Source organism: Arachis duranensis, chromosome 1, assembly GCF_000817695.3.
Source record: "Arachis duranensis cultivar V14167 chromosome 1, aradu.V14167.gnm2.J7QH, whole genome shotgun sequence".
In the NCBI taxonomy this organism is placed as follows: Eukaryota; Viridiplantae; Streptophyta; class Magnoliopsida; order Fabales; family Fabaceae; genus Arachis; species Arachis duranensis.
The window spans coordinates 102,366,632-102,376,779 of record NC_029772.3 but is presented as its reverse complement, the minus strand read 5'-3'; positions in this window follow the sequence as shown (position 1 = coordinate 102,376,779).

Here is a 10,148-nt window from a genome sequence, read left to right as displayed (position 1 = left end):
ATATATATATGACATGATTTATATGAAAAACACTTAAATAAAGTGCACGTAAAGTTAATTGTGTATTAACACATTTTAGTTAATTAGATACATGTTGGGAAAAATGGTATCTGGACACCTGTCACATATGGTAGAAAGTGATATAATATATATATATAATTCCTAATAAAAAGCCATGGTTTCAACTTCCAAGTTGGTGAAGGAAAAGTCCAGGGGAATGAGCTTATATGTATATATGGTGCTATCTATTATTTTGATTAATATAATTTGAGAAAAACTGAATGCTTAACAAGTGCAAACCTCCAACAGCCTCCAAACAAAATTCACACCTCAAAAGTTTAGAAACAAACAGAACCCCACATGTTTTTCTTTTAACTTCATATTGAAATTAAAAACAATTATTCTTCGGACATTTGTCACATAATGTGTGTCTTTGCTGGAATTTTGGTTCCTCCAAGTATGCTCTCTTCTTAATTATTATTATTATTTTATTTCTCTAAAAATTAAAATAATTATAATAATACTCTCAGTTCTGAAAAGTAGTCTTTATTGATGCAGTGAGTAGCTTTCTTGTTGGATTATCTTAAGATCTGATTATATTCCTTTTAACCCTTTTTGCCATTGCTCCTGTTTTATAGGTAAAGAAAAGTGAAAACTGTAGGTTTTGTTCTTTATATTATTTTTCTGGTTGCAATAAACACTAATTTTAATTCAATTAATGGGAGATACCATACTGAGTCTTATATATGTGAATATGAATAGAGACACAAGAAAGGATGCAAAATATGGATAGAAATATGCTTTTGATATCTGATTCATACTCATATTATTATTATTATTATTGACATAAAAAGGAGAATACAAGTGCATATCTTTATGCATAATCAAATACCAAATTAGTCTCATAATTTATATCAGATTATATATGTCGTAAAATCACTTTTTCTGACCATTTAAGTTGATAAAAGAAAGCATTATATATACATATATATCCTAGCTAGCTACTTGTATCTACAACAAGATCAGTGTAACTAACACTTATGATGAAATCCTTGTGAACCACAGTTCACACAAGAAGCCAAACAATAATATACCCACGGAAAAATGAGAAATTCTTATTTATTCTATATATAGAGTAAACAATTTTCTTCTCCTACGTTATTCATCTACTTTTAACTCTTATTTCAATTTTTTTTTATTATTTAATAGATGAAATCAATCCATGGAGTATATAACAATGTCTCCTGGAAAATCTAATTGAATTGGAACAATAATTTATAGTATGCATTATCCTCCATGAATATGTGAGATAACTTGCTTTTAGCACAAAATGATGCTAGCAATACAGAATGCGTGCAGAGATAACTGAGAGAGAAATAAAACAGAATTTTTTTTATTGTCCATAATATGTTTCAGTTTGACAGGTCAAAGATTAATTTGTCGTCGAAAATCTGAACTTTATTTAAAAGTTTGTTGTTGCTGACTAATGGATTACTGCAAGCAAAAGGCAGGATTCGACTCTTGACACTTAACTTATTTAAGTGAATAAGTTAACTACTCAACCAACTTAATTTGGTTAAATAAAACAAAATTTGATATATAGAAAGAGTATTTAGTAATCAATAATAAAAGTCTAGCCATTTATAATCTCGATTCCAAATTGTGTATGTTATTCTCTAATATATATATATATATATATATATAAACAAACCAGTAGGCTAACCCACAAAAAAAACTCACAACAAATATCGCACTAGGCCTGTAAAACCTAAGAATTTATAAATAATTAAACAAAAAAATAATTATTATGTAAAGAAATTAAAAAATTAAATTTTAAAATTTAGAATAAAAAAAATAATTAAAATATAAATTTTGACACCAGTTTAAAAGATTTTGGCTCAAAAACAGGCTAATGGGCCAAACCGATTAGACCGAATCTAAGTAGGCTCAAATCCACTTACTCCACCCTATATAAAAGCATGCTTTCACCCACTCCTCCCTTCAAGAACAGGGAATCACACTGAATTGGGGAATCGGGCAGCAAATAAGAACTCTAAACTCTTGGCTAGATTTCAATCTCACATAACTTTTGATGCGGAGCTCCAATTGATAAGCCGTCAGCAGTCATGCGTTCGTCTTGAAATTCTCTACAAAATTCATCCAAAAATTTGGTAAGAAAATTCTGATTTCATGCTTAGTTCTTCCCTTTTCAGTTTCGTGATTTGAGCTTTAGAATTTGAGAGATTTTTTATTTTGATGGTTTAGGGGTACTCTAGCAGTAGATAATCACTAAGTTTTATCCATATCATCTATGGATAAGGTGAGAAACTCATATCCCCTGTGAATACTTTGATTTTGTGAAGGTTAGGTATTGATTTGTTGTTATGTATGAAACTATATGTATAAGATTGAAATGATGTTGAATTGGAGATTGAATTGGTGAAATTGGATGCCTGGGAGTGAACCACGAAAGCTGAACTTTCATTGCAGAGGCTTGGAGCCTTGGGTTTTATGGAACGGTGGTCAATGGTGACGTTCTGGGATTAACGAGAAATCAGCCAAGGTATGGTTTTAGTTTCTTGTAACTAAATATAAGGTGTCGTGAAAACGTAGACTAGTTTACCATAGGATAGGATGAAATATGAATTGTTGTGATTAGTAAATAATGAGAATAATTGTCAAGTTTGATGTATATGGGTGTTGAATTGGTTGGTTGGATTGATTAGTTATTGTATGAGCATGAGATGTGGATTTCTTTGATGTTTGATATTGAAATTAATGACGAACCATGATGATGATAACTTGATGAATAACGAGGTATATTATATAGATTACGATGTTCTTAAGGTAAGAATGATGATAGTTGGGTATATGATTGTGAATTGAATGTGAATGTTGAGGTTGAGTTTGGTTAATTGTGAGTTAAAGTTGTTAAGCTTATTGGGGTACTATGAAATGAATTGAGCATTCGAATGTGAAGTGGTATATATTGTTTGGATATGAATGAATGAGTTATAATAAATTTGAAAATGAATTTGTTTTGAGCTTGACTTGGCAAGGTTCGTGGTGGTTTACCGCTTACCCAGTGTCGAGATTTATGTGGGGTTTGTGGTGGTGTACCGCCCACATGTTTTTAAAAATAATGTTGTATGGGGTTCGTGGTAGTGTACCGCCTACATGTTTTTAAATGACAATGCTTTGTGGGGTTTGTGGTGGTTCACCGCCCACGTGTGTGTGTGTTGTTTTCCATTTAACGTTTTGTTTTATCTTTCTTTCAAAGGCTCCTAGATAAATCTTCTTTTCAACTATATTATATATAAGATTTTATTTTAGAGGTCGTAGCGCCTTTCCACCTTTGTTTTACATCCTAGGTGTAAAGCTCTGTGTGGTAGGGTGTTACATTATGGTATCAGAGCAGTTCATTTCCATAGAGCCTGCGGAATGGACTGACTATACTTCTGAGCATACTCTGGCTATGTGCATATGCTATTTAGGATGTCTACTTGACACATATAGCATATATATTTGTGAGCATTACCTTTGGAGATTTAAAGCACTAGACTTTTGGATATTAAGACTGATCACCTTAATATCGATTGTTCGATGTGGATAAGATCCTAAGAGCGTCTCGTGGACGCGAGTGAGGTGATACGGTTGACAATAGGGCGACTGCACATGCAATTGCTAATGGACTGAGACAATAAGCTAGAAATGGTGATAGAGGCAATAATGGACCTGATGATGAAAGAAACCAAGGGATTGTAACTTGTGAAGCTGGAGTAAAGGTCAATAGTGCTTAGTTAGAGAGATAAAGAGATTCAATGAGTGTTCTAGCAAAGTATACAAGTGATTGAGTTCTTAATGGTTTAGAATCAGAGTGGCGCTACGGAAACGTGATGATTTTGGCGACTCTAGAGTTGTAGTAATGGGAGAAAGAAGTCTTGGAATATGAGAATGAATCGAGGATTAACATAGGATCGAGGAATGTAGAGCGTGAAGATGTGGTTTAGATTATAATGGGTTGACTCAGTTGAAGGGATTGAGAAATTGTTTAGTATTTGAGATGGCGGGAAGGATTTGAGAATTTAATTTGATTTAGATGGCACCCCTAAAGGATAAAAAAATTCGTAATCATCGATAAAGAGCTAGACGAAGCTAAGAGTAAAACGAATGAATATGGTATAGGCTTGAAGTTGGTTAAGTTTATAACGTTGTGTATATGAAGGAGAGATGTGAATAGGTAATTGAATTGATATTGGAAAATCGTAGAATAAATGCTACGAGCTTAGTTGAATTTGACAGCGCGTATATGAAAATTGGAGAGTGAATTTTGGGGGCAAAATTCCTAACTAGGTGGGTAGGATGTAAAACCTGCGAAATTATAAATAATTAAACAACAAAATAATTATTATTTAAGGAAATTAGAAAATTAAATTTTAAAATTTAGAATGAAAGAAATAACTAAAATATGAATTTTGACACTAATTTAAAAAATTTTGGTCTGAAAATGGACCAACGGGCTAAACAGTTGGACCAAACCAAGTGGGTCCAAGTCCACTTACTCCACTCTATATAAAAGCATGCTTTCAGCCACTCCTCCCTTCAAGAATAGGGAATCACGCTGAATTAGAGAATGGGGGAGCAAATAAGAACCCTAAACCCTTGGCCAGATTTCAATCTCACATAACTTTTGAGGGAGCTCCGATTGACGAGCCGTCAACGGTCACGCATTCGTCTCAAAATTCTCTACAAAATCCATCCAAAAATTTGGTAAGAAAAGTATGATTTCATGCCTAGTTCTCTCCTTTTCATTTTTGTAATTTGAGTTTTAGAATTTGAGAGCTTTTGTAATTTTGATGGTTTAGGGGTACTCTAGCGGTAGATAATAACTGGGTTTTGCCCATGTCATCCGTGGGTAAGGTGAGAAACTCATATCCCTTGTGAATACTTTGATTTTGTGAAGTTTAGGTATTGATTTGTGGTTATGAATGAAATTTTATGTATTAGATTGAAACTATGTTGAATTAGAGATTGAATTGGTGAAATTGGATGCTTGGGAGTGAACCTTGGAAGCTGAACTTTCATTGGAGAGGCTTGGAGCCTTGGGTTTTATGGAACGGTGGTCAATGGTGACGTTCTGAGATTAACAAGAAATCGTCTAAGGTATGGTTTTGGTTTTTCGTAACTAAAATATAAGGTGTCGTTAAAACGTAGGCTAGTTGACCATAGGATAGGATGAAATATGAATTGTTGTGATTAGTAAATAATGAGGATAATTGTCAAGTTTGATGTATATGGGTGTTAAATTAGTTGGTTGGATTGATTAGTTATTGTATGAGCATGAGATGTGGATTTTTTTTTATGCTTGATTTTGAAATTAATGACAAACCATGATGATGATATCATGACGAATAATGAGGTATGTTATATAGATTACGGTGCTCTTGAGGTGAGAATGATGATAGTTGGGTATATGATTGTGAATTGAATGTGAATGTTGAGGTTGAGTTTGGTTAATTGTGAGCTAAAATTTGAAAATGAATTTGTTTTGAGTTTGACCTGGCAAGGTTCGTGGTGGTTTACTGCTTGTCCAGTGTCGAGACGTATGTGAGGTTCGTGGAGGTATACCATCCACATGTTTTTAAAAGAGAATGTTGTGTGGGGTTCGTGGTGGTGTACCACCCACATGTTTTTAAAAGAGAATGCTTTGTGGGTTTCGTCGTGGTTTACCGTTCACGTGTGTATGTTATTTTCTAATTGAGGATCTTGCGAGGTTCATGGTGGTGTATCGCTCACAATGGTGTGGTTTGTGGTGGTATACCACCTACCAGTTTTCAGGAAGACGATATCCGGGTTAGCTACCGGATGTATCGAGTTCTGGCAAAGTAACCGACACGTTAGCTCATGACCAGTAGGAAAGGCATGCATCATATGTATTTGAGTGACCTGTTTGGTTTGCATTCTTGGGTTTGCATAATTAATATTCATGCTTAACTGCTATATGTTCTGTTTGCTGTAACTGTAAACTACTTGTGTTTTCTTTGTCTGTGCACTGGTGTTTCGGAGGATTGGAGGAAAGGTGATGAACTTAGGGGTTAAGTTAGAAATTGAAATAGAATCTAGAATCCTTAGATACCTCACCCTATTTATGGTTTTCAATGATAGTTTTAAGTTTGAATATAAGTGTCGGAGTTCTAGAATTGCCTTCGGCTTTCCCGGGACCTTATATATTAGTTATGTGGGCACCGTTACTATGCTGAGAACCTTCGGTTCTCATCCCATACATATTTTGTTGTTTTCAGATACAGGACATGAGGCACCTTGTTGAGGCATACTGGGAGCTTCTGAAAGCGAAGATCTTTGTGTTTGGGATTTTATTTTGGTTCTAATGTATATATAGATACTCTTATATCTCCATTGTATATGTATAAGATGCTTTATCTGTAAGACCCCAGATTTTTAGAAATTAAATAATAAATTAATTATGATTTATTTTATTTATTTAAGATGTTAATTTCAAAAATTTTATATTGATTGGATATTTTCTTATTATTGATTTGAAAGCTTGAGTAATTGAAAAATAATGAGGGTTTTAGATATATGATTTAATTTGAATCATTAGATTTTGAACTCTATTTTATGATTTTATAGAAAATTAATTTAATTATCTCTAATTATTGAATTAGAGTATTTATTTAAAAATAAATTAAGTTGATAATTAAATAGTATTTTATAGATATTATTATTATTGGATTAAATTTGGTTTCAAATTATTATTCTACTCTCTTAATTTTAGTTTGATCCTTAAGATTTAAAGTGTTTTATTTGAATCCAAAAATGTTTCATTTAGCATCAATTTAGTCCCACAATGAGGTCAAAGTTAAATAATTAACGAAATATCCTACATAACAACAGTACAGGAACAAAATCGATAATCTGGAGAATAAGTACAAGCTCCAGAGGCAAAAAAATCAACTGTTGATGCATTAATACATTTATTTATTATTTTTCTTATAATATAAATAAAATATTTTCTATAGAACTAGAGAGAATGATAAATAAATGTATTGATGTATCAACGGTTGATTTTGTACCTCTGGAGCTTATACTTGTTCTCCAAATTATCGATTTTATTCTTGTATTGTTGTTATGTAGGACATTCCGTTAATTATTTAAGTTTGACCTCACTGTGGGACTAAATTGATGCTAAATGAAACTTTTTTGGATTCAAATAGGACACTTTAAACCTTAAGGACTAAAATAGAATTATGCCCAAACATAAAGGACCATTTTAGTACTTTACCCAACTAAATAAAGCTTACGCATGCATATACATATATGTATATATATGACCGAAGCCAAAGAAAGAAATAGAATGACTTGTATACATGTGTATATATATACAACCATAGATTACCTAGGCATGGTACCTAATCACTCACTTCATATCAATCTTCATCATTCAGTCTCATCATTCATTGCATGCAAACAGTGAGGAAGAGAGAAGAGTGACCGAGAGAGAGAGAACCGTAATCCCACCAAACTTCTGGCTTCGATTTCTTGCGATCTGTAACTCTAATAAAAAAATCTAATCTGGTAAAAGTGTTCGTATCTTCCTCCTCTATACGTTGTCGTTACTTTTGTCCGGTAAAATCTCACGGTGACATAGCTCCTCTTCCCCTTGAGTTCGGCCAATTGAAGTTCTAGGAGGCACATACGATTTTTGACGCTTTTCTCTTCAGCAGCTCGGTCAGAAAGTTTCTCTAGAGCTTTTGTTGATTTTGATTTCTTACGGAGGTAGGGGGTTTTATTTTAAAATTAACAGTTTTCAATTTAGGATGCCCAAAAGTATAGTAAATAATTATAATGTTATTGAGTTTAGATTTTTTGTTGTGAATGATTGACTGTGTTTGTGACTAAGTTTTTGGTTATGAGAGTGAATGAAAATTAATTTCTTAATTAGAAGTAGTAATTTTGAGAGTTTATAAATGATTTTACAATGATTGGAATCATATGTTGATTATTTAGAAACTAATCGATTTAAGATTATAATAGATGAGTGAATAGGTGGTGATGCAGAGGTGTAATTGATTATTTGGTGATGCGGAGGTATGTGTAATTAAACGGTGATGCGGAGGTACGTTTAATAATGTAGGTGATGTGGAGGTGTGGGTATGTAATTGGTGATGTGGAGGCATAATAAAAAGAAAGGAAATGAGAACTAATGAAGGAAATAGATACTTAAAAGGAAAAGAATGAGAAATAATGAATAGATACTTGAAAAGTGTATGTTAAATAGGTCTTGTGCCAAAGTGCTAATGCGGAAGTGCCCGCCTGACTGATAGCCTAAGATTGCTAATGCGAGAATGTCTGCTTAACTGATAGCAAATTGTATGTTGAATGGGCCTTTGTGCCAAACTACTAATGCAAAAGTGTCCGTCTAACGGATAGTCTGAGATTGTTAATGCAGAAATGTTCACCTAACTGATAGCACTGTTTCTTACTATGATGCACATTAAAATGTTATTATGATGAGGCCTAACTGACACGGGTAACCGTGATACCAAGGTGTCTAACTGACATAGTAAAGGAACCATATTCAGGGTTCACTCCGAGTAACGTCGGGTTGCGGGTAGACAACCGACGCATGAGCTCATGGCCTGCCTAGGAAAGGCATGCATCGTATTGTTTGCGCATTCGCATTTGATTGTGGTTGTTTATCTTGTTTATTTGTGATTGTATTGTTGTCTTGGTGACTTGCTTGTATGCTTGATAGGACATTTTACTTGTGTTGTGGACTTAATAATGTGGTGGGAGCTGATGTTTGTGGTTTGAATTTAGATATATTATTTGCGATGCTGGCTTATTTAGATATTGCGATAATTGAGGAATGTTGTTAAGAGATGAGGAATTGTTAATGTGACGAAGATTTTGTTTAAGTAATGTGATTTAAAGAAAGGATTTTACACGGCTTTAGGTAAGACTTAAGAAGGATTTCAAGGGTTTAATAAAGAAAACTGTTTGGGATCATGAGTTAACTATTTGTATATTATTCTGTATATTTTTACGGTATTGGCTATCTGACAAACCCCATTTGTAGGGTTTATCTTGTATTGAATTTAGGGGATTTTATCACCTTTTACCCACATTTATTCAATGAAATAGCATGGTTTTGTATATTCTCCTTTAATTGTGCTTAAGAGTGAAAACATACTTTTTAGGACTTAAAATAGCTAAATCTAATTCTCCTTGATTCCATTAGATGCCTTGATATGTTTGTTAAGTGATTTCAGATTTAGGAGGCAAAGATTGGATCAAGGGAATGAAGAAAGAAAGCATGAAAAGTTGGAGAACTCATGAAGAAATGAAAGAACCGGAAAGGTGTCAAGCCGACCTCTTCGCACTTAAACGACCATAACTTGAGCTACAGAGGTCCAAATGATGCGGTTCCAGTTGGGTTGGAAAGCTAACATCCGGGGCTTCAAAATGATATAAATTTTGCCACATGTTGCTTCGCGTTCAAGGGCGCGCACGCGCACTTTGCGCGCGCGCGCCGATTCTGTCCTTGCCCACTTAGTGAAATCGTCCCCAGCGGTTTTAGGAGCCTTGTGGGCCCAATCCAACTCATTTCTGATGCTATTTAAGTCAAGTATTGAAGGGGAATCAACATACTTTAGATACTTTTGATCATTAGCTTAGTTTTAGGAGTTAGAGTTAGTTTTAGAGAGAGAAGCTCTCACTTCTCTCTAGAATTAGGATTAGTTCTTAGATCTAGGTTTTAATCTTTGCTTTCTTCTACTTCTACCTTTCAATTTCTTGTTGTTACATTCATCTTCTTCTATTCTTTTGTTGTAATTTCCTTTATGTTGTTCTTATATTTTGTTGTAGATCTAGTATTGTCCCTTCTACATTCTTCCAATTCAAATAAGAGGTAATTCATAATAATTGTTCTTCTTTGCTTTTCTATTGTTGATCTAATCGTCACTATCCCTACTGAGGACCTGCGAGGACGACGTTCTCACCCCCCTACAGATCTTCTGTTTCAGCAACAAGCCTAGGAAACCTTGGTGCGAAGCCATGATTGAGCATCAGAGCTTTATGTAAATATATATCCGTATTTTCTGTAGTTGGTTTAGTCTTAGATTTTC